General features: G+C 39.9%; 1 protein-coding gene and 1 pseudogene across 1 annotated transcript in view; one reads left to right on the top strand and one right to left on the bottom strand.

Moving 5' to 3' along the window:
* Positions 1-22,771, top strand: part of SPAG16 (sperm associated antigen 16) — a 734,031-nt gene that overhangs the window by 217,082 nt on the left and 494,178 nt on the right. The gene's annotated exons all lie outside the window — the stretch shown is intronic.
* LOC123827743 lies at positions 3,278-10,424 on the bottom strand (annotated as a pseudogene).

Here is a 22,771-nt window from a genome sequence, read left to right as displayed (position 1 = left end):
GAGCTTGGCTACAGCAGCCATTCTGAAGGCAGAACCTCACTCTCGGCGGTTCAGGACATGGCGGTCCTGTGCAATCCTCTCAAATTCATAGGTATTCATTATTTGCAAAGAGGCAAGATTTATCAAAGGCTTCTTGGATCCAGGGGCCTTGTGATGGGAAGAAACACATTACTGGGGTGTCAATTTTAACAGTAACCAAGACAGCTCTGTGGAGCTGCTGCTTTCACTTTCTCCCTCCTGGAGACCTGGTCTCTCTCCCCACTGGTGCAGCTGCCGCCTCCCATTTCTCTTTGTCTCTTCCACAAGACTCTTTCTTTGTCCACCTCCCATGTATGCGATGAGAGATTGGCTTATGTGATTCTGGAGGCCCAGAGTCCTGTCACCTGCTGTCTGTAAGCTGGAGACTCGGGAAAGCTGGTGGTATCGTTCAGTCCAAGCTTTGAGGCCTGCAAACAGGGAAGCTGATGGTTGAAGTCTCAGTCTGAGCATGGGAGACCGATGTCCCAGCTCAAGTGCTCAGGCAAAAGAAGTGAATTCTCTCATTCTGTGCTTTTTGATCTTTTCAGCCTTCAGTGGATTTAGATGATGTCCACCCACACTGGGGACAGTGATCTGTTTTGTTGACTCAATTGATTCAAATGTTAATCTTGTCCAGGATCACCCCCACACACACACGAAAGTCATGCTTAGGCTGATCTGGACACCCAGCGAGCCAGTTGAGTGGACACATACCATTAGCCACCACAACCTCTAAGTCTGAGTGGCCTTGGCTTAGGCACCCGTTCTTGTTACACTCAGATGCAGCCAGAGCGCTGCAGAGATGCCAGATCCAACAGTACCGTGAGCAGGGCACACTCATTTAGATAGCCTCTGAGCTGAAAATAAGCGTTTGTTGTCTCTAGGCCATCATTCACGTCAGTGGTGGGGACACTGAAGCCTAAGGGTAATCACACAGCAAATGAGGACAGATTCAAAACCAGACCCCAGTTTTGGTTAGACTAATTGCTAATCAAATATTATCACCATTTATCCGAAAATATTTATTATAGACCAGTGGCACATAAGATATTATTATGTGACTAAAAATGATTTAGACATATGAGGGTTTTTTTCTTTAGGAAACTAATATATAAAATAGACCGAAGTAATGTGGAGGGGCAGTTAAAGGACTGTAAGAAGGAGTGGCATATTAGAAAGTTGTGAGATGTTCAAGATCAATTTCTGAATCTGCTAGATCACTTTGACTATTTTTGATTTTTCTTCGTGGTTTTCCTTTCCATTCTAGGAGCCTATTAATACCATGCTCTGCTTTGGCCTAGAATCCCCTTCTTTTCCCACTCAGTCCTTATCAGAATTTAAATGTATTTATTCCCAATAGAACAAATACTTCTCTCATATCTCTCCTTTTTTTCACATTTTTTAACATTACCGTTTGATACAATTCTTTCTAGGTTAGGATTGTTTTTTTCTTAAACTCTCATAGGGGTATCCAACCTGCAGCCCAGGATGGCTATGAATGCGGCCCAACACAAAGTTATAAATTTACTTAAAACCTTTGTTTTGCTCATCAGTTTTTGTAAGTGTTTGCATATATAATCCATGACCCAAGACAACTCTTCTTCTTCCAGTGTGGCCCAGAGATGCCAAAAGATTGGACAACACTGCCTAGTGCTATGTTTACTCTGATTATATTATCACTGTAGGCAGGGAGGCTGTTACTGCCAATTTTAATTTTAATTTTCTGGTTCATTTCAACATGTAGTTATTTTGACTTAGATATTATAATAGAATGGAAATCCAAGCGTCCATTAAAAAAGTGATTGGAAAAATAAATTATGATACTTCCACGTTGTGAAACATTGCACAGTTTTGAGGATGAAAGATGCACCCGTACTGACATATGTCTTGCAGTACTGTTCAGTGGGCAAAAAAGCACACAGCAGAAGAGGGTGTACAATGTAACAAAACTATGTTCATACCCAGATTAGCACGCACATTTTACACACATACATACACATACACATACACACACACACAGAGAGGGTCTTAAAAATTATGCAAAAAAAAATTGTCAACAGTGCTTCCTACCAGGGAGTGCAACAGTTACTTTATACATTTCATTACATTTTGAAATTTTGCAATAAGCCCAATTTTATATTATAATAAAATTAATTTGCTACAAAACAATAAAATAAGAAAAGAACAGTTGAAAAATATCTATAACTTTAAAGGAAATACTCATTCTACCCCTAGTTTTTGAATTACTGTGATGAAAAAGATGTCTCATATGTTATAGTGCATTGCATACAAAATGTCAACAATTTAATATGTAACAGTTACAAGTGTCATTTGTAAATAGATATATATTTTTAAATTATTTTATTATCTAGGCTCTGTGTTTTAATGTTTCTAAAGTTTTTCATATTAATAGAGAAGATGTATATATATATATATAATATATATTAATATATATCTTTACCTGGGAATTAACAATTTTAAGCAAATTTAATTTACTATATGTATTTTAGTTGAATAGAGAACTTAAGTAATAATAATAACTCTACCAGTCAAAGTGACAAGCTATTATAACTTTGTAGTTATAATATTTTATAGTTTGAAATTTCATCCAGTTCTCTAATACAACATACTTGATTATTTTGTGATTAGATTTTGGAGCAAATAAGATGTGATAATTAGGTAATTACTCTTTTAAGACATCGTAATCTAAAATCGCCCAGGCCCCACTGATCCTGCTGCTCGCAGCTCTTACCCGCATTCCGTCAGCCTGACGCTCTTCCTCGCTTCACACCGGAGAGACGCTCTCCGGTTTAAGGCTGCGGTTCCCTTCGTTGTCTCACCTCTGCCCCCTGTCAGTTCTTTCTGGCTTTTCTCTCCTCACCCCCAGCCACCCAGTCACTGCTCCCAGAGCCACTCTGGGCGAATGCTCCCTCTGCCCAAGTTGTTCTCTTCTGAATTTCCAAAGTTGCAAAACAGAAGGATTGTAAATAAGCAACATGTCCTTTCAGTTTTTATCTCACCAGAACCCTGCTGTTCCTAACACAGAAATGGGCTTAATTGAGTTCATTAAGTTTAATAAGCAATAAACTGAACTCTGTAATCCAGATAGACTTGGTAGGGCAAGGAAAATGTGGAACTCGATGAACTGCGGTGAGAGCATGAAGATTATAGGACAGTCCAAGCGGATGAGGGTGAAGGTGTGCTGTCCTGAGCTACAGCGGGGAATGGTCTGCTGGTCAAGGTAAAACACACGTCTAATTTATGCGAGTTGTCTGCAGTCAGCAGTGGTGACCTTCTTGCTGGTCTTGCTGTTCCTGGACCCATAGTGCTCACAACAAGGCTGTCACAACACCCATGCCATCTTTCACCTGGCTGAAGACCACATGCTTGCCATCCAGCCACTTGGTCTTGGCTGTGCAGATGAAAACCTGGGAACCATCTGTGTTGGGCCCAGCATTTGCCATGGACAAGATGCCAGGACCCGTGTGCTTCAGGATGAAATTCTCATCATCCAATTTCTCCCTATAGATGGACTTGTGTCTTGTGCCATTATGGCGTGTGAAGTCACCACCCTGCAATACATCTTGGAATAATTCTGTGAGAGCAAGAACATCTGTAACCACACCCTTTCTCCCCACTGCACAGAGCATGACAGTTTTCTTCTGTCTTTGGAACTTTGTCTGCAAACAGCTCCAAGGAGATGCGGCTCAAGGGCTCACTGTCTACAGCAGTATTGAAGAACACAGAGGGGCTGACCACGACTGGGCCCGGGGAGCTCTGGGGCAGTGGCGTCTGCAAGGCCTTTACTGCAAACTTTATATATTTTTTTTCCATTTGGAAAGTCTTTAAAGAGTGTTTAAATAGAAATAGCATTGGGAAAGTTATGGGCTTTGTCATTGGTGCAGGTTTTAGTGTATCACCTAAAACTGGGGCTTGATAGAAAACTTCGAAGAGAGAGCATGAGTACAACGGGCACCTAGAGAGATGAGGCCAGGTATGGCCAAGGAGGGGCAGGGAGGTTGGCATACCCACAGATTGCTGGCTCACAGCTTCTCTAGGGAACAAATGTAAAACAAGAATCAAGATCCTGTGACCTCCTGGTAATCCAGAGATCTATACAGAGATGTGGGCAAACATTTGTGGCGCCCATTGACTTGCAGCCTCTGCTCTGTCAGGAGAGATTTCCTTCACCTCCTCTCCTCTCTTCTTGCTCTCAAAGGCAAAGCCTCTCCCTCCTCTCATTCTGAAACTTATAGTGGCCAGTTCCCGTCATTCAGACTTTGCTAAACCACAAGCAGAGTGGTTGTCTTGTGGAAGCCCCCTTGGATGACAAAGTACCAGCCTCAAGGGTATGAGTCGTGACCCAGGTGGTGAGGCATAAAGGAGGAGGGTGCCTGCGTTCCTGGGGGCAGTGACTTGCCATACCAGCCTCATACTGCCTACCTCTGGATCTTTTTATTTATTTTTTATTTTAATTGATGTTCAAGTGCAGTTTTCTGCCTTTTACTCCCATCCCAGCCCACCCCTACTCGAAACTTCAGACGAAACATTCTTTACTTACAATTTTTCTTTTGTTTTCTCTCAGAATTTGAATAGCTATTTCCAAGAACCAGATAATTAAAAATTTCTATTCTTTTTCAGTCTTGCAAATCTGATGCACCCAGAAAGTAGATCTAGCCAAATAAGTAGTGTAATTTGATTTAAAATTGCACTGCTGATACTAAGAACAATTGTTAATTTTTCTTTAACTCCTTTTTTTTATACTTACCAGACAGCATGGAAACTATAAATACATTTAAAAAGCATCTGTGGATAACCTTTCTTTTTTCTCTTTCTACATCATTCTCCTAACAGTTCACTGTTGTTCCAATGATTAGAGCAGGCAGTTAGGTAATTAACGAAAGAGGAGGGAGCGGAAGGAGCAGAAACCCTGGAGAGTAACTGGCGTTGTTCCGCCAAGTGAAGCAAACCTCCCTGCTTACTCGACTAGGCAGGAAAGATAGATTTATAACCACCTTCAGGGTAACCGGCATCCTTCTGCCTGAACAACAGGGGAGGAAGAAAGCACCAGGGGAATTCCTTTTACTAAGTGCATTCTCAGTGGAAGCCAGATGATGAAGCAGAACGATGAAGCATGCACAGTAGGAACCAAAATGGTTACCATAAAAGGGGGAGGAGACTAGCGTGGGAAAGTCTGGGGGAAAAAGATCAGATTAACAGAAGGGTATGAGCCCCAGGAAAACCAGGAAAGAGATTGGATAGTTTGAAAGAAAGATCGCACTTTCCCAAACCCAATGAAATATTTAAAAAACTGAAAACCTGACAAAGAACCCAGCGCATGCCCTCCTTGGAGAACGCGTGTATCCTTCCTTCTCTTGGGCATGTAGGTTTTTGCCTTCTTGTTTCCTAAACTCCAAGGGTCCCCACGAGACTTGCAACCAGGACAGCAGTGAGCAGTGGCCAGAACACTCCCGTTTTGCCTCTGTAACTCCCTTTCCTGAGTCCACACAGCCACTACCCTGTAGCCTGGCTGCTCTCTGCCTCTCCAAGAGTGTACTTCTTCTTTACACTCTAATAAATCTTGTCTCTATCTCTTAAAACTCATCCTACATGGGTTTCCCTGAAAATTCTGTTCCTGCGATACCACTGAAGCACCTGATTCCTCTGATTTATGTGTTGGCCATTTTATGATAAAAATATTGGGAAAGTTACATTGGGTAGGAGGTATCCATTAATTTTATGGTTGTGCGATATTTAGGACTGCCATTTCAAAGTAAATGTGAAAAGGATATTATTTTAGAGACATACAGACTATTTTTTAAAAAATTGTTTTGTTTGTTTTTCCACAAGCAGGTGAGATACTGAGGATAAGGTGTCTCGAATAGGAGTCTAGATGGTAGGGCACTCACGGAAAGCACCCATGGTCTCTCATGCATAAATAAAAGGGGTTAATCACCTGCTGTCCACACTGCTGGAGAGGAAGGGATTTTCATTAGGATTATGAGGATGACCAAATACATGACACCCAGCAGACACCAGAGAGGTGAGTTCTGCAGATTCCCACATGAACCCCAGCCACAGTGGGCAGGACACAGTTCACACTGTGGGCCACACGGGGGTTGAATTCGGGAACAGGGTGAACAAGGAGAGGCTGGGGAAGGCAGGCTTTGTAGTATTTAGAGGGTCAGGTGACCCTTGACTCCCAAGAAATGATGTGGTTGACTTCTTTCAACAATACCAGTGGTAGCAGGGAATTAGACCTGTACCTCAGAATAAGACTACACGTAGTCTTTTTGATAAGGAGACCTGTTTGGTGAGGGGAGCTTGTTCGTGGGAGTGGCTTTGGGAGGGGAACTTACCATTAAGCCAATCAAGGCCTTCCCAGTTCCACCAGGTGTCGAGGCAGCACATAATATCAGGCCTGTGTTTCAGGCCTTTCAACACAAAATGACTTCTATGTTGTCTTTGGTTTATGAGGAACAAATATAATTTCTGATAGTTTTAAAAATACGCTTAATTATAAAGGCAAAAAAAAAAGACTCTTATGGAAATTCCAAGCCCAGAATCATGAGAAGACATCAGGAACCAAACCTGTGTTCGGTGTGTTTTTGAAAGATGGCCTCTCCTTCCCCCTTTTGTGGATGGTCTGCTCAACTGTGCTTCTGATCCTTGTTCTGTGTATCAGCTCTTCTGCTGCCAATAACCTTGCATGCCTCTGGTAAGCACCACTCTCCTCAGCTGCAGCGGTACTTCTTTTTGTAGCTCTGGCGCCTGCCAACAACTGGCACCCCTTCTATGCGGATAGGTTCAAATTCTCAAGACAAAATCTGATTATCTTAGACTTTGGCATTCTCCCGGAGGCAGCAACACCAGCCCAAGTTATGTGCTTATGGCAAGCTTCTGAATGAGCTACCACTGAGAAAGACATCCACTCTTACATAGTTGACGTTAGCTGATGTGGGGGTTATGTCAAAACATGGCTCAACAATGGAGCAAATAATGGGGGCACCGTCTTCCTCAGTGAGGATGGTGTGGGGTGCAAGGCCTTCTGAAAGGTCCACAGCAGAACACCTCAGAGCATCAAATCAGCGCCCCTCGGCAGTTTCTCTTTCAGCAATTAAAATGATAATTTCTCAGCCACCAAGTCAGATGAGGGAATTAGCCTGTCGTCTTGTTCTTTTTGCTGCCTGCTTCCTTATCTTCTCTAATTTTCATGCTCTAATATGTTGTTTCTTTCTTTCTTGTTTCTCTCTTTCTTTGAAATATACAGCCATTGCCTTGATCCAGGCCCCTTTCCAGTCTCCTTCACCTTGGGGCTGTTGAAGCTGTCCCCTGACACCTCCAGACTTTCTCTCTGCCAGCCCGCCCTACATCCGGCCCAGCAGGTTCTAATCAAATGCTGCTTGCAATAAGTTACTTTCCATGTCACTTCGTCCCTCTGGAATTGTCTTCAAAGCAGTACCTTGAATTCATTTCCGTGTTTTTATATATCTGCCCTACTTCTTTTCAAAAGGAGATGGTTCTTTCGGGAAGTTTACACCTATATGATAGACTGGAATTATTGGGAAGGAAATCAAGATTAAAAAAAAATAATTATAACCCTCCATATTTTTATATGTTTTGTTTTACTTGTCTATTTCCCAAGCCAGATTATAAGCCCCTAGTAGACAGGAATTAAGTGTCATGGTTCTGTCTGCCCCAGTATCCAGTTAATAATATAGGCTTTTGATGATGGTGATACTGTCCTCCATATCCTTATTCTTTGAAGGAATTCATAGTGAGTTATTTGCATTATGTATTGTTTATTTGATACAACTGCTTAAAAGAAATTAAGTACAGCTATTGTGTCTTATTTAATGGGATCACAGAGTGGGAAATAAACTGGCTTAAATGTGACATATAACATCTTAAAAGCCACAAACTGAATGGTGAATCCCAACAAGGAATTTGTGACCTTACAGAAAACTTAGTGATATTACAGAAAACTTCCTTGTTGATTAAAAGATGGGCAAAACTTTTTATTATGGTGGAAACATAGCTTTTGGTCTTTTTAAAAAAAATAGGTAAAATTCATAGAATTAAAACAATGAAGTATGAGTATTTCCTCAGCAGAAAATCACCTAATAATGAGATGAGATCTGCTGTAAATACATGTTTGAATTAAATAAGAATTACTATTTCAAATGCAAAGTATGCATTAAAAGGTACATATATACCATTAACCATGTAATTTATTGAAATCCATAATTTATTATTGTTTACTTTTTACTTTGAAATGTATTTTATTCTTGTATCACCTTATATTCAATTCAAGAGGAAAGGCTGCACATATGGAAATCAGATCTTCTCAGCTGTAGGACCTGGTGTATTTTAGCATTTTTATGCCGTATTACTGATTTTCTACGTGTATGTATATGTGATATGATAGATATTCAGAAATGATACATTTTGAGAAACTAGGGCAATGCATTATGATCAGCTGTGGAAAAGTTTTCATTTAAATTTTTTCTTGAAATTTGAACAAAAGGTCCTTAAATAATTTATTTATCTTCTATTTATATAAGAATTACCATTTTACTTATCAAACTTTTGCAATGCTCTGATTTTTAAATCTAGAAAAGGACTCTCTTCTCCAGCTTCTGGATGTGTAAGTGCATACAAAGGGTTCATCCTGACTCTGCACTAAGGACGTTGATTGACAGCTGATAAAAGTTATCAGAAGTGCCCGTCATATTGAAACTAAGTAGTGCAAAAAGGCTTGTAAAAGCTTCGAGTTAGCCTGTCAATATTGGCATTTCATTAAGGATTAATTGGGCCAAATCTTGTTAATAAATCTCAAAATGTCAATCAGTCTATCACTAAAGTGTGTGACTTGCATGTTATATTGTATGTCTGCATATTCATGGTAAAGAAATGAGGTATTTTGTCTTTTTTTGCTTTAGTTTATCTATATGGCATGCAGTGTCAAACATTTTTAATTAAGATCAGATCAGAGCATACACATAGCCAAGCTTAATTTTAATATTTTCCATAATCAGAAAAATAGGGGACAATATCTTTTTTCTTTGGAGACCATTCCAGAATTGATTTTATACTTATTCATAAATCAGAACAAAATTAATTTCATTTACAAAGTCAAAATAGATCACTTTGCATGTCCAACTTAGTATAATATAAGACAGTGAAAAGCTTGTTAAAGTTTTACTTAACTCATTAATTAACCAGGCTCTCATGACTCTCCCTGTCATATAGTAATAATAAAAATGTCATTTATACATAGTAAATATAAAAATAGCTGTGTTACTTGCAGTCATTAATAAGCATCTTATTTAAATAAAAATAAGCTTATCTATTACATAATGAATATTTATTGATAATGTACTTTGTTCTCTGTATTCTGCAAAGTCATGGGGAAAAATGGTAAGCAAAACAGATACAGTGCTTATACCCATGGAGTTAACAGTTTATTGATGAGAAATGCAGGATATATAATTTAAATTGTTTTACCCTGCAAAATCACAGCTCTAGCAATACCATGAAGGGGAGGTTCACACACTGTGAGAGTCCGTAATGGGGAGACCTGACGTAATGAAGCAGCTCCAGAAGGTATTAAAGAGGTGGCATGAGTTTGGACCTGAAAACTGATAGGAATTAGTGATGGAGAGAGCCAGTGAAGGGTCTGCCCAGTCAAAAGGGCTGCACAAAGGCCCATTGGCTAGATGGAGTTCAACAAATTCAGGAACTGTTGGGCGTTAAATTGTGTTACCCCAACAAAGATATGCAGGTATCCGTCCCCAGTCAGGGCACATCCAAGAATCAACCAATGAATGCATAGATAAGTGGAACAACAAACTGGTATTTCTCTCTCTCTCTAAAATCAGTATTTTTTAAATATTTTTCACTGACTTTACACTTTATTTTTTAAGTATATTCTTTTTTAAAATTTCATTTATTTATTTTTAGAGAGGGAAGGGAGGGAGAAAGAGAAAGAGAGAGAAACATCAATGTGCGGTTGCTGGGGGCTGTGGCCTGCAACCCAGGCATGTGCCCTGACTGGGAATTGAACCTGTGATGCTTTGGTTCGCAGCCTGAGCTCAATCCACTGAGCTACGCCAGCCAGGGTAAAATCAGTATTTTAAAAAAATAAATAAAAGGTATCTTCCTCACTGCCAGGTTTTCCTTCTTAGTGTTTGTATTTGCTTTTATTTTATCATCATTATTTATCATACGTATGGGAAAGGAATGATCAGTAGCAGGCCTGGAGGCCTCCGTTGACTGAGGCCATTCCTGGAAAAGAAGTTTTCTTGAACTATGTTGGTGACAGCTGCGTGGCCAACAGGATGCTGTGTGCTAGTGGGAGAGCCGTTGTCCAGGGACTGCGGTAGTGGGCTATCCAGGGTGCTCATGGGCGACACACCTCAAATCCATGGGTTTATGTGGCATGGTCCCCTGGGAACATCGTGTACACTATGTCACACTGCTAGTATAAGATGGAAATGTTCCAGGCCAATGTAACAGCTCGCTTTGTTTAAAACATGCAACTATATATGTACTTCATTTGTTAATCAGGGCCAGTGTGTCCTGATTGATAAGAAAGGCCTGGGAAGTTGTGTGAATAACTCTGGATATTTCTCTACTCTGTATATATACCATTTGATTACCTTAAAATCATTAGTAAAGCTTGATACTGGGTAAGTCTTATTTTTGAGTCTCATACGACAACTAAAACCTTTGTGTCTTATCAATGCATGCAGTGGCATTCCAGATGACTGAGGTTGCTAGAAATCTCTCTCAATACGAGTCAGTACTAGACTATGGTCCCAACACAGTTATCTGTGATAGTTATAGTCCCTTCGAGGCAATGCATTATCATAGATGATGCAGGGAAGAAATATGTACATGTGCATAAAATGCAGCAGGACCGCATTAGTATCTGTATCCCTGGGTTTGCATAATGACGTAAGAACACACCAGTCTGACCACTGTTTTGCTATTATACTACCTCATTATACTGCCTAGAATTCTTAAACGTTAAAAATAAATAATTTATTCATTTGGAATTGAACTGTTTTTAAAATTTTAGAAATACATACATTTCTTTACTGAATTCCATATAAACCAAATTTACAAATGGGAAATAATGTTAGCTCATTTTCAAAACATTCCATCTCCTTTCAAAATTTGTAGCCTAGACAATGTAGGTATTATTTATGAGAAGTCGAGATATAACATACTATATTTGTGTCTTTCTTTTGTTTTTGCTGCTACAATGAATATTACATGTTTCTTGAGCTTGTTATTTTCCAGATAAATGCATATTCCATCATATTGTAATTAGGACCATAACATTTCCTAGAATGTTGCTTACATCTTAATGAAAGAATAATCATGCTATGGAGCTTTATATTTTTGGACCTTATATTTACTTCTTAGTGTTTTTTTTCACCTCATAGAAACAATTTTCATTGTTTTGCATTTCTAATGCATCATGTATAAAATGGAAACAAAGATATTCTTAGAGAATGGGAATGAGTATTGCCTGATGATAAGAACTCAAATATCTACCTGGATCCCCTTTTCTCCCCACCTTTTGTAGATTTTTAAAATCCTCTGTTCCCTCTTATTAAGAATGTTTTGGGATATATCCTTACCCAAAGAGGTTATTATCCTCTTTGGATATTTGTTAACATTGCTCCTGTTTCTGCCTCTTTTCAAAGATCGTCTATATGTAGAGAGGATTCTGGTCTACAGGGGCTTGGGAATCTAAAATGCCATCTGGATTCAGGAGAAGTGGAGTCAATATCAATTACAGCATAATAAAAATAATAGTCCCTCTTTGTGTAGTCCCTTTAACTTTTCAAAATTTTCACATCACATAGTGGTATTTCTAATACATAACTGTTATCATCTGCAGCACACAGAAGCAGAAATCTCACCTTGGTTTTGTTGACTGGATTAGAATTAACAAACTTAAAATCTCAAAGTGGATTTCCGTTTGACTTTTCCTTGGAAGCGGCTGTGTCCTTTGTTGATGCACATCGAGGTGATTTAAGGTCGGCCCTAAATAAACCGTCTCCTCCTGGGCAGTGAAGCCCGACAGCAGCACGGGCACCCCAGACCCACGGTGGCGGGCTCTCCCCTGGGACTCGTCATCCGTGTCCTTGTTCCCCTCTGGGCTCTGTGCTGCTCTGGAGGGGGTGCAACCGTCCACGAGGTTTGCTCAGGCGTACGCACAGGACGCGCTTCGGTCGGTGAAATGTGGACAGAAGTGAAGGAGGTTACTTCCTGGCAGGAACTTTTCAGAGCTGGCACGCTCTTTGCCAATCTCTCTTTTTCCTCTCTTATGATGACAGATGTATCTGACATGAAAAACCGCAGTCAATCAGAAATGGACACGTATGATAAATGAGAAATAAACCTCTGTGTTCTAAGTGACTGCTGTTTTGGAGTTGTTTGTTACTGAAGCCCAACCTAGACCAGCTTGCCTGATACAGGTTTGCTGAGATTATTACGGACTTTAGAATCCTGTTCTCTGATACTGCTACTCCATTTTTAATATTCTGACCTAAATGTGGTCAAGAGATTTCTTTGGATTCTCCATTGCTAAGAGGGCACCATTTAAAGGACTACCGAAATTGGGTGTCAGAAAACTGAAACAAACCCAGAATCTAGCCCGTGTTTACTGGCTCCACCATTCTGTGTGGAACCCAGGATAAAACATCTTGATAGGAGTGTGGCCTTTCGTTTCTGCTCTGGGATAGTCACTGAGTGGCTCTCACCGTCTGTGGCAGACACTGCAGAACCGCACAGATCAGCTCTCCCTTCAGGGAAGGACTCCTGGCCCGGCTGTGAAGACCATCTGTTAACTCCTTCAGGTCCACCTCGGCTTAGTCAGTGGCTGAGGCAGAATGAGGGGGAAACACCCAGCCCACCCCTTTCCACGGGGACTTCTCTGGTGGGGAACCTGTACTCCGAGGCTCTCCGTCGGGCTGGCACAGTCCCTGTCAGATCTGTGTTGTCAGCTGGCCTTTCCTCCTGCTCAATCCTGTTTCTTCAAAGATGTTACTTTCCAAGATACTTTATGATCCTGACTTCAGTTTGGTTGGCATCTGTTTCCCGGAGGAAGAAATCTACATAATATTTACCTTCTTTTGGGGAGTACCTTGGTAGATAAAGTAAAAAATGAATGAATGAATGGACTGAAGGCTTGCTCCAGTCCATGGCTAGTTTTCCTCCTCTTCCTATGGCTGTTTTTCTCAGCGCCTGTCTCCTGCCTGTGTTTATCCACTGGGCAGCTTTACTATCAGCAGGATAATTATACCTTATCACAGAACAGTCATTTATAACAGCTCTATAACAGTACATCTAAGTGTATATTCTTGGTTCTGCTGAAATTTTGAAATAAAATATGGTTGATAATTTTCTCAAGTGGAAAGTCGAGATATTAAAAGTGATTTCCCCACAGAGGTGTAGGAAGAATCAATAGCTAATGTTCTTGGAGGGCTCACCTTTGCTCAAGTTTTGTAGGAACTAAGTTGTTTAACTCCCTCAGCAGGTGAGGGTAGGTACCGAGACACAGAGAAGATAAGTAACATCTAGTTAGTAGTAATAGGCTGAGCTGAGACTGGAGCCTAGACAGAGTGACTCTCGGCTCGTTGACTTAACCCTCTGCTTTCTCCCCTCTCTCAGTCAGCTCTATAAACAACTTAGCAACCTGCTTATTGTGGATTTAAGCTCACAGTTTGTTGGAGTAGGTGTTCAATAAGCGTTCACCACCATGACTATCTATTCACTTTCAAAGTTAAAGAAAAAAACTGAGTATTTTCTATATAAAGAAATTTTTAAAATCAATTTAATGACTTGGGACTTTATTTTGAGGGCAGTGAGGATTATTGAAGAGTATTAAGAAGGGGCTGACACTCATATACATTAAAAACGAGGCTCTATTTGTAGTACAATCAGTGAATTGAACTTTGCCATGAATGCAGGTAAGAAAAGGGTGGAAAATATCCTGAGAAATGATGAGGGCTGCCTGACCTATAGGTAGCAACAAGCATTGGAAGAACAAGATTTGAAAAAAAATAGGAAGCTCTAATTATAGACTGAGCCTTGCTGCTAATTTGTGTCATGTTAGTCTGGGCATTTAATCCATCTGGACTTCAGTTTACTCACTTGTGCAAAGGAGTCATTTGAGTGAGGAAACTGCTAAAGGTTTTTCAAGTGCACGGTGTCTATTCAGATACAGCGAGAAGAGGAAGAAAGGGGAAGGGGGAGGGAGGGAATAGGTGAGGTGGACCTGTAGGCACGAATATAATAGAAACGATTGGGAATGACTTTAGAAGCTTTGTGCATGTATGACATCAGTAAGAAAGTGTTTATTTTTTTCAGGCAAAAATATAAAGGAAGTGCATTTTGCTCTCATTGTTGTGTGTGTCCATGTTTGTTTGTTTGTTTGTTTGTTTTGCTTTATCCCTTCACCTTTTTCACCCCGCCCTGCAACCCCCCTCCCCTCTGGCAGCTGCCCATCTATTCTCTGAGCCTATTTCTATTTTGTTTTGTTCATCCCATTCCATATATGAATGAAATCATATGGTACTTGTCTTTGACTGGCTTAACATCCTGCTTAACAGAAGTTCTTCTAACCTCTCAATTTACTTTTAAACTCCCTTACCCCAATAAACCTGTATTTCTCTAGTGCCTTGAAAGAGAATTTGTGACATCTTAGACTTGTCCCTTAAATATGAATAGAGAGCATCAATCATAGTGGGGGTGTTTTGTAAGTTTGTGAAAAACATTAAGCAAGCTCCCAATTAAACCAATTTTCCTTTAAAAGAACTCTAGGATTTATGCAAATCCCGTGAACTTTGGCAGTCGGGGAAAATAGATATTCGCCATAAAGAGTAGTGACTTGAATCCGTATCTCAAGCAATACAGATAATTGTAGGGAAAGTAAAGAAACATGCTCCACTTTATCCTCTTGTGCTTTGGCAAATTGTGTTGCATCTGCTACAGGCCTGGCAAAGTAAAGTGTATCATTTTGAAAATTGCTGCTGAGTGTGGTGATTGCGCACGACCACAGCAGAGATTCCCAAAGTCACTGCAGAGCTGAGCTGGCAGGGTCACCGAGTGTTAGCGCTTCCATGGCTCTCTGTCAGTCTGCTGAATAGCTGACATCAATTTCAGGAGACAGAAAAGTGCCAGACCATTTGCACTTGGCAAAGCTTCCAGAGATAATGGTTGAATGAATAAAACTTCTCCTAACTTACTTGTACTTCAAGAACTCCATGATGTTTCTTGAATTGTTGCATTAACTGGGAAGGCTAAATGATCACTAGCTATCATTCTAAAAATGTTTCAGAAAGAATCTGTGTTTTATTTTAAAATATTAGTGAATGCAAATTTATCAGTGGAGATTAATACCATGCCAAATATTTATCCTAGTTTGGGTAAATATGAAAGTCTTCGTTTTGCCTATCTGAAGTCTTTCTACACCGTTGTAGCCAAAGAGAAAGTTTCTGAAATGAGAATGGCATTCCCTGTTTAAGTATCTCATTGTCTCACCTTCTATTTCAACCACCTTAGTAGGTCAATTCATGAACTAATGTTATGTAAGAAATTATACCAAACTTAGTAGCTTTACGCAACAAAAATCATTTTCTTTCCCTCAGTTTCTGTGAGTCCGTGATTAGGAGTGCTTTGGATGGATGGTTCTGGCGCTGGGTCTCCCCAGCTCTGTGGTGACTTGTTCCCTAAAGCTGGTTCTTTGACGGTGTGCCCTCACCACGTGGTGGCTGTGTGCCTCAAGGAGGCAAGGCAGAACTCTGCACTGATTTTTATCAGCTAATCTCAGAATTAATCTGCTCGCCTCTGCTGTATTCTATTGGTCACCTCCCATGGCCAGCCAGCATTGATTCATCATGGGAAGAGTCTGCCCAAGATGTGAATAATAGAAGGCAGAAATGACTGGGTACCATCTTGGAGGCCGACTATCATAGTTGGTGTTCATTTGTTCACTTTGAAATAAAGTTTTAACTGTAAGACATTGCTTATAAAACCCTGCATGATATAACCACTTTTATATCTTTAATTCTATCCTGCCACTCCCTGGATCATGCTTAAACCATACGAAAATTCTTATCAAGTCTCCTAGTTCATCATACTGTACTCACTCTCCTCTGAGATCTCATATTCCTATTTATTTAGTTGACTCACACCTACTCATTTTAAAGTTAAGTTATTAGATACTACTCTTTTCTGAAAGTTTCCCTTGACTTACTGATCACGGATTGGTGGCATGATTCTGTGCTCCACTATCTTGCCTTTTTAAAATAATAATACCTATCACCTATTATTTTGTATGATTACTTTTTCATATTGTGTATATATTAGTAGACTTTGAGATTTATAAAGGAAGGGGCATTTCATATTTTGTTCATCATTATGCTTCATTGCCCTTCCTGTGCCTAAGATGTAGAAATATTTGCTGAGTGAATGACTATACAAATAAATGTAATAATGATTATACAAATGAATATATAAGAATATCTTGACTCAGTAAGTGACATTTAATTCACTTTTGATACTCTAAGAAAACGGACATGATCTAATAGTTGAACTCACCTATTCATCATTTTTATTTAACTTATCTCTTTTCAACATTATAAACAGAAAAGAAAACTCTAGTGTAATATATCAAGACTAAAGTTTAGTTTTTTTATAGAATAACACTGGTGATTTGTTAGTTCCATAAATACACATCCTATATTTTTCTTTCAATCATCAGTAATAAACTAATAAAAATTATTTTATCTTTCTAAGGTATACATCAATACTCTGATATCTGAGAATTAGTGAAAATGAATTAAGATTTTCTACCAAATTTAAAAATATATATTTTCACAGCTGTGAAATTACAATGTTGTGGTTAAAACAGACTGAGTCAAATTTTTCATATCTTTAAATTTAGTGTTGCCCTTATATAAATTATAAAACTTTGGTTAGTATTGTTTTATTGTATATTTTACATTACTATTTATCCCCCTTTGCTCCCCTCCCCCCTGCAATCACCACACTGTTGTTTATGTCCATGGGTCCTTTTTCCTCAATCTCTTCACCCTTTAACCACCATGCTTAGCTGTTATCCTGCTCTCTGTCTGCTATGAGTCTGTCTCCATTTTACTTGTTAGTTCAGTTGGTTCATTATATTCCACATACAAGTGAGATCATATGGTATTTGCTTTCTCTGCCTGGTTTATTTCACTTAACATAATGTTCTCCAGGTCTATCCATGCTGTCTCAAAGGGTAAAATTTTTTTTATAGTCAAGTAGTATTCCATTGTGTAAATGTCCCATAGTTTTATCCACTCATTTACTGATGGACCCTTGGGCTGCTTTCATATACCTGCAATTATAAATAATGCTGCAATGAACATAGGGGTGCTTATGTGCTTTTGAATTAGTGTTTTGGGGTTCTTTGGATAAATTCCCATACATGGAATCGCTGGATAATAAGGCAGTTCTATTTTTAATTTTTGAGGTATTGATTCATAAGCAATAATTTCATATTTTTAATTTAGTTTTCTATACTTAAACCTAAGATCTCTTAGGTCTGTAGCACCAAAATATAAATATATGCATATATATGTTAAGTAATAATGAGACATTTGTCGTAAAAGTTATAGTACAGTATTCAAAAATGTGCTTTGGGAAGTGGGTCCCCTTGTGTGGATGTGTTGTGGTGAGGACCCTGAAAAATTGCTATTGCAGCCCCAGCTTGTATGGCTCAGTTGGTTGGGCATCTTCCCACAAAGTGAAAGGCCTCCAGTTCGATTCCCTGTCAGACACATTGCTTTTTTCTCTGCCTCCCTTTCTCCTTCCCTTCTCCTTTTGTTACAGAACAAACAAGGGGGGGTCTGGGATGATATACTATTACTGAAAGAAACCCCCAGGTCCATTATGTCCGCCATCTATAGGAAAGATGTCTCTCAATGCCAGAGATTCATGAAAAGGAAAGGAAATGTTTATTTAATGCTATATAAACTTAAAGTAGTGACCTAATGTCTTCATCAAAATCCTAAAGTCCCTTAAAACATCCACAAACAGATACAGTCCTTCCTCCCGCCTTTGCCCAGTCTGGGGTACCGTATCTCAGAAAAGGAAATAGAGTCCATGGCTCAGGCAGTCCCTGGTTCTTCCCAGTAATCCGTGCTAGGCTGGTAGGCCTCCCTCGGTCCCAGCACCAAGATCAGCTGTGCTCGTCGGGATCTCTGCTAAAGCTGGGTGGTGGTTCCCCCTTCTAAAGCTGCAGAGGTCCCCACTCTGGCAAAGGCACATGGTCCTCTCTCCCCCAGGGCCACGGGAGTCCCCACTCAGCCAAAACCGCGTGGTTCTCTCCTCAATGGCTGCCGTGTCCGAGTTTAAATCCCAGCACCAATAGTCCTCTGCAGCCCCATTTCTGACTCCTCCCACACTCAATTACACCTGCCAGTAATCTTATATTCTTCCAGCTTTCCTGGGCTACCATTGTGGGTCTGGGCAGGTGTGGCCCATGTCATGAAGCCAATCTTCTCCAAGCTCCTATGCAGGTGCTGTAACTCGAAGGATCTGCCCCCCAGTAACATCTTGGGTGGGAGAGTTCCTTTCCATCCCCCTGGCCCAGAGCATGGCCACAGCTATTTAGCATATTTAAGTGACCAGCTGAAGGCTATAGGTATGTTAAATGACTATGCCATGGATTAGCTGCAAAGCTGTAGCTGTACAAAACAGCCCTGCATGTCCTTGCTTTGTGTGTCCCTTCCCCCAAACTCACACCTGTGGGGGAAGGGGTGAAGACATCTTAAAATCTCCTGGACACCTTGAGTTCTGTACCCCATTTCAAATGCCCATTTGGGGTCCCCCCTCTTGGCTGCACCCTGTAACACTTTCTTTAAAAATAAATAAATAAATATGTTTTTTAAAGAAAACTTGCTATTGCAGTTTTCATTATGAAATTTATGCATGTTTATGTGAGAAAAATTTAAAAGTAAACAGAAAATTGAAAAGCCATTTCCAGTTAACCTAGCAAAGCAAGAATTAACATTTAAATATAATTCTAATCACTTTCTATGTTTATATATAGACATTTTTGCATCTATATGTATTTTGTTTTATATTTTTTACTTTATTTTCTTCTGTAGATGTCTAACACCATCTATAACATCTAACATCATGCCTAATGCATGGTAGATTTTTAATAAATGTAATAAATTGGTTATATGAAATATATCCAGATTCCAGAAGAGTGCATACTTGTACATTCCTGTAAAAGTCCAAGGATTTTCACAACATCAGGATACACCATTCTCAGCTTCCTCTATTTAAATAACATTCTCAAGAGTGTAACTCTATGTATGTAGTCTTCAATGTGAGAGGTGTCTCAGAGATGTGCAACACTGTGGCCACATACATGTATTTAGGTGTAAAATGTGCACTTGTATGTAAGTAATATGTAAGTACGCACACAAATATAAAATGCTTAGCAGTGCTCTGACTGCAGACAGTAGTGAGGAAGTATCCTTACATTCCAAACTGGGTCTGAGCTATCCATGCCACAATTTTAAAATGTGACCAGAAAACTGGTTCTGCTGGTGTGTCCCATCCCCCACACTTCATAGGAGAAGGCTGAGAATCCATTTGAATCTCAAGCTCAAAAGGGAGGACTTTTTGAGAGAAGTCAGTGCTGTGCATGTTACGCCTTTTCTCTCTAGGTAAGGAGAAAGCCTATTCCTCTTTCCTGCTGTGTCAAGTGAGAGTGTTTCCAAGAAACCACTCTGAAAATTGGCTTGAGTCCCCTGGAAGTGCAGGAATCTCAAAGCTGGTTCACAATTTACTAAAAAATTAAAAATAAAATAAAAGCATCTCAAGGCAAGAGACTAACTAGCTGCCCATTTACCTGACTACCGTCAGGCAAGGAGATCCTGTCCTAGTCATGCAGGGCACTGACACGGCCCAGGGAAGCATCAGCGTCCTTGAAGATTGGATGTGGGTACCGCACAGGAGAGATTACTGTGAGAAGCCTTGAAAAGCTGTGGTCCAAGATGACCTTCTGAAGGTTATATAGTGACCACAGCACAAAGAGACTGAAGGCAGAGCGCTAAGGGGCATTATAAGTCACTTCCATGGGGAGGAATCACAGTCTTAGGAATAACAAATGGTGGTCACCAGTGGAGGACTCTCTGAGGAAGGTACAAATACCAGAAAGAAGGGGAAAACAAACCTAGGTTTCGGACCAGCCACTAGAGAGGGAGTCAGTGCACGTAATTTATTGTAATTCAGCCATTCCAGTCACTGAAGCTCTCCTCTGCTCCTCGTCGCCCCTCCGCTGCATCGAGGAGTGAGAGGCGGCGTGGAGCACAACCTCAAGGTGGAAACAAGCCAGAAGCCCCTGCCCTGGCCACTGCAGCCCAAGCTGAAAGAGAAAAGATTTAGTGTGGATGACATGTCATGGTTTTTATACTAGATGATGTTCAACTAGGCATGGTGTTTTTAATATTTAATACCACATAGTAACTTGAAAAGCACTGAAGCTTGATTGAAATTTCATCCATGTTACAGGGAAAAATGCATTTAAAGTGGACATTGTGAAAAAGTTGTCATGTTATTCTTGCACCTTATCCAACCTAGTTCATCCTAGTGAATGGTCACAAAAATCAGTGACAACAAAGCGTCACAAGTTCAATAATATAGGAAATAAAGAATGTTATGGGAGGACAGAAAGAGCTGTGCTTCACTTGAACTCCAGCTTGGAGTTCTTGAACTCCAGGACCAGCAAGTGTCCATGACGGTAGGTGTGGAGAGAGAGTGATTTTGGGTACACGGGAAGTCCTGCCTGAGACGCTGGCTGTAGACGTCAGGTTCTCCATGTGGCGGGTGGAAATGCAGAAAGCAGGGGTGGAGTGGAGTCAGAAAAAGTAGAAGAAAATCTATTTCTTGTACTTCAGGGTAGCTGCGGAATATTTTCAGTGTGCTCAACTTTCTCTTGTGTCAAGAACTCACAAAAGCATCCCATAAGGGAGAAGAAAGCTCTGAAAACCTGTCAGGTTCAAAAATTGCTAAGCCATTTTTCAACAATTCCAGTCAAGTAAGAACTTTTCTGCTCTTCTCATGTTTCTATCCTCCGTTTGATCCTGGAGGGGAGATAGAAACGGCAGCTAGCCAATGATAGGGAAGGGCAGTTAAAGATCTTACAGTCGAACAAAATCTGAAGCCTAGGATAATCACATGGGATACGGCTTTCATAATTACTAAATCAAATTGTGTTTTTAACATTAAAGTTACGTGGAGCTTCCTATCCCCTAGTAATAAGATTAATACATATAGCACCTCTTATGTGCCAAGCATAGTTCTAACAGCTTTTACCTCTATCTAAATCTTTACTTTCCAGAACAATCCAAGCATGTGGGAATTGGTAATATTCTGCATTTTATAGGGGATAAGACTGAAGCATGGTTAAATGAAGCACCAAAGTTATAATTTGTAAGTGACAGTTAAGTTTGGGATTTAAACTGGGCATTCTGGTTGCAGAGCACATGATCCTAACCACTACTTTATATACTACAAGTAAAGATAAGTATCATGGATCTGCTCTATTTTTCATCAAGTACCAGATATAGGGAACCCACCCTCCACGTTTGAATATGGAGGGAGACAATAACAAAGTTACTTCTACAATGGCCCCCCTTATCCACAGCTTTGCTTTTCACAGTTTCAGTTACCCACAGTCAACTGTGGGCAGAAAATGTTAAACGGAAAATTCCATAAATAAACAATGTATAAGTTTTAAGGTGTGCACCTTCCTGAGTAGCGTGGCGAAATCTTGCAACCTCCCGCGTCATCCACCCAGGATGAGAATCATCCCTTTGTCCAGTATCTCCACGCTGAATAAACTACCTGCCTGTTAGTCACTTAGTGGCTGTCTCTGTTATCAGATCGACTGCCACAGAACATAGCACTTGTGTCCAAGTAATCCTGATTTTACCCAATAATGTCTTACTCATCTCACTTCGTCTCATCACTTAGGCATTTCTTCATCTCACATTGTCACAAGAAGGGCGAGTCCTATACAGTAAGATCTTTTGAGAGAGAGAGAGAGAGAGAGAGAGAGTGAGCATATTCACATAACTTTTAGTACACTACAGTGTTATATTTCTACATTATTAGGCATTGTGAATCTCTTGCTGTACCTACTGTATAAATTAAACTGTATCACAGACATGTATGTGTAGGAAAAAACAATATGTTTATCTTTATCTTTGTCACTTTATCATTGGTATCTCACTTTATCTTTGTCACCATTTTGACATACATAGCACATCTGCAATAAAGTGAATATTTTATTGCATCTTCTGTTTTTATATAATTAGAAAAAATAAAAGTTTTGTCAATAATAAGTATGTCCCCCAAATTTAATGCATTTGACAGGAAATAAAATAGAGCCAAAATAGTTGATTTGGCTTCAGCAGATTTACTATACAGTTAAATATAAAGGAAATAGAATCAAATTAGAGAACATATGTGGAATACAGAAAATAAAACATCAAAAACATCCCAGAATGTGACAGCTTTGTCAGTGGCCTAAATAGATAGATGAAGAAAACGTTAACCCTGGGCAGGGCTTTATCACCTCCTACTTGACAAAATATGGCACTTTGCAGTTAGTCTGCAATTATTTTCCCTTCTACCAAATTGTGTCATCGATTATGTATGTGGAGTGGAT

This window comes from Phyllostomus hastatus, unplaced genomic scaffold, assembly GCF_019186645.2.
Source record: "Phyllostomus hastatus isolate PE091 unplaced genomic scaffold, TTU_PhHast_1.1 phas_contig_137, whole genome shotgun sequence".
NCBI classification, from domain to species: domain Eukaryota; kingdom Metazoa; phylum Chordata; class Mammalia; order Chiroptera; family Phyllostomidae; genus Phyllostomus; species Phyllostomus hastatus.
Note: the sequence above shows the minus strand (reverse complement) of the source record. Positions and strands in the feature narration are given on the sequence as shown.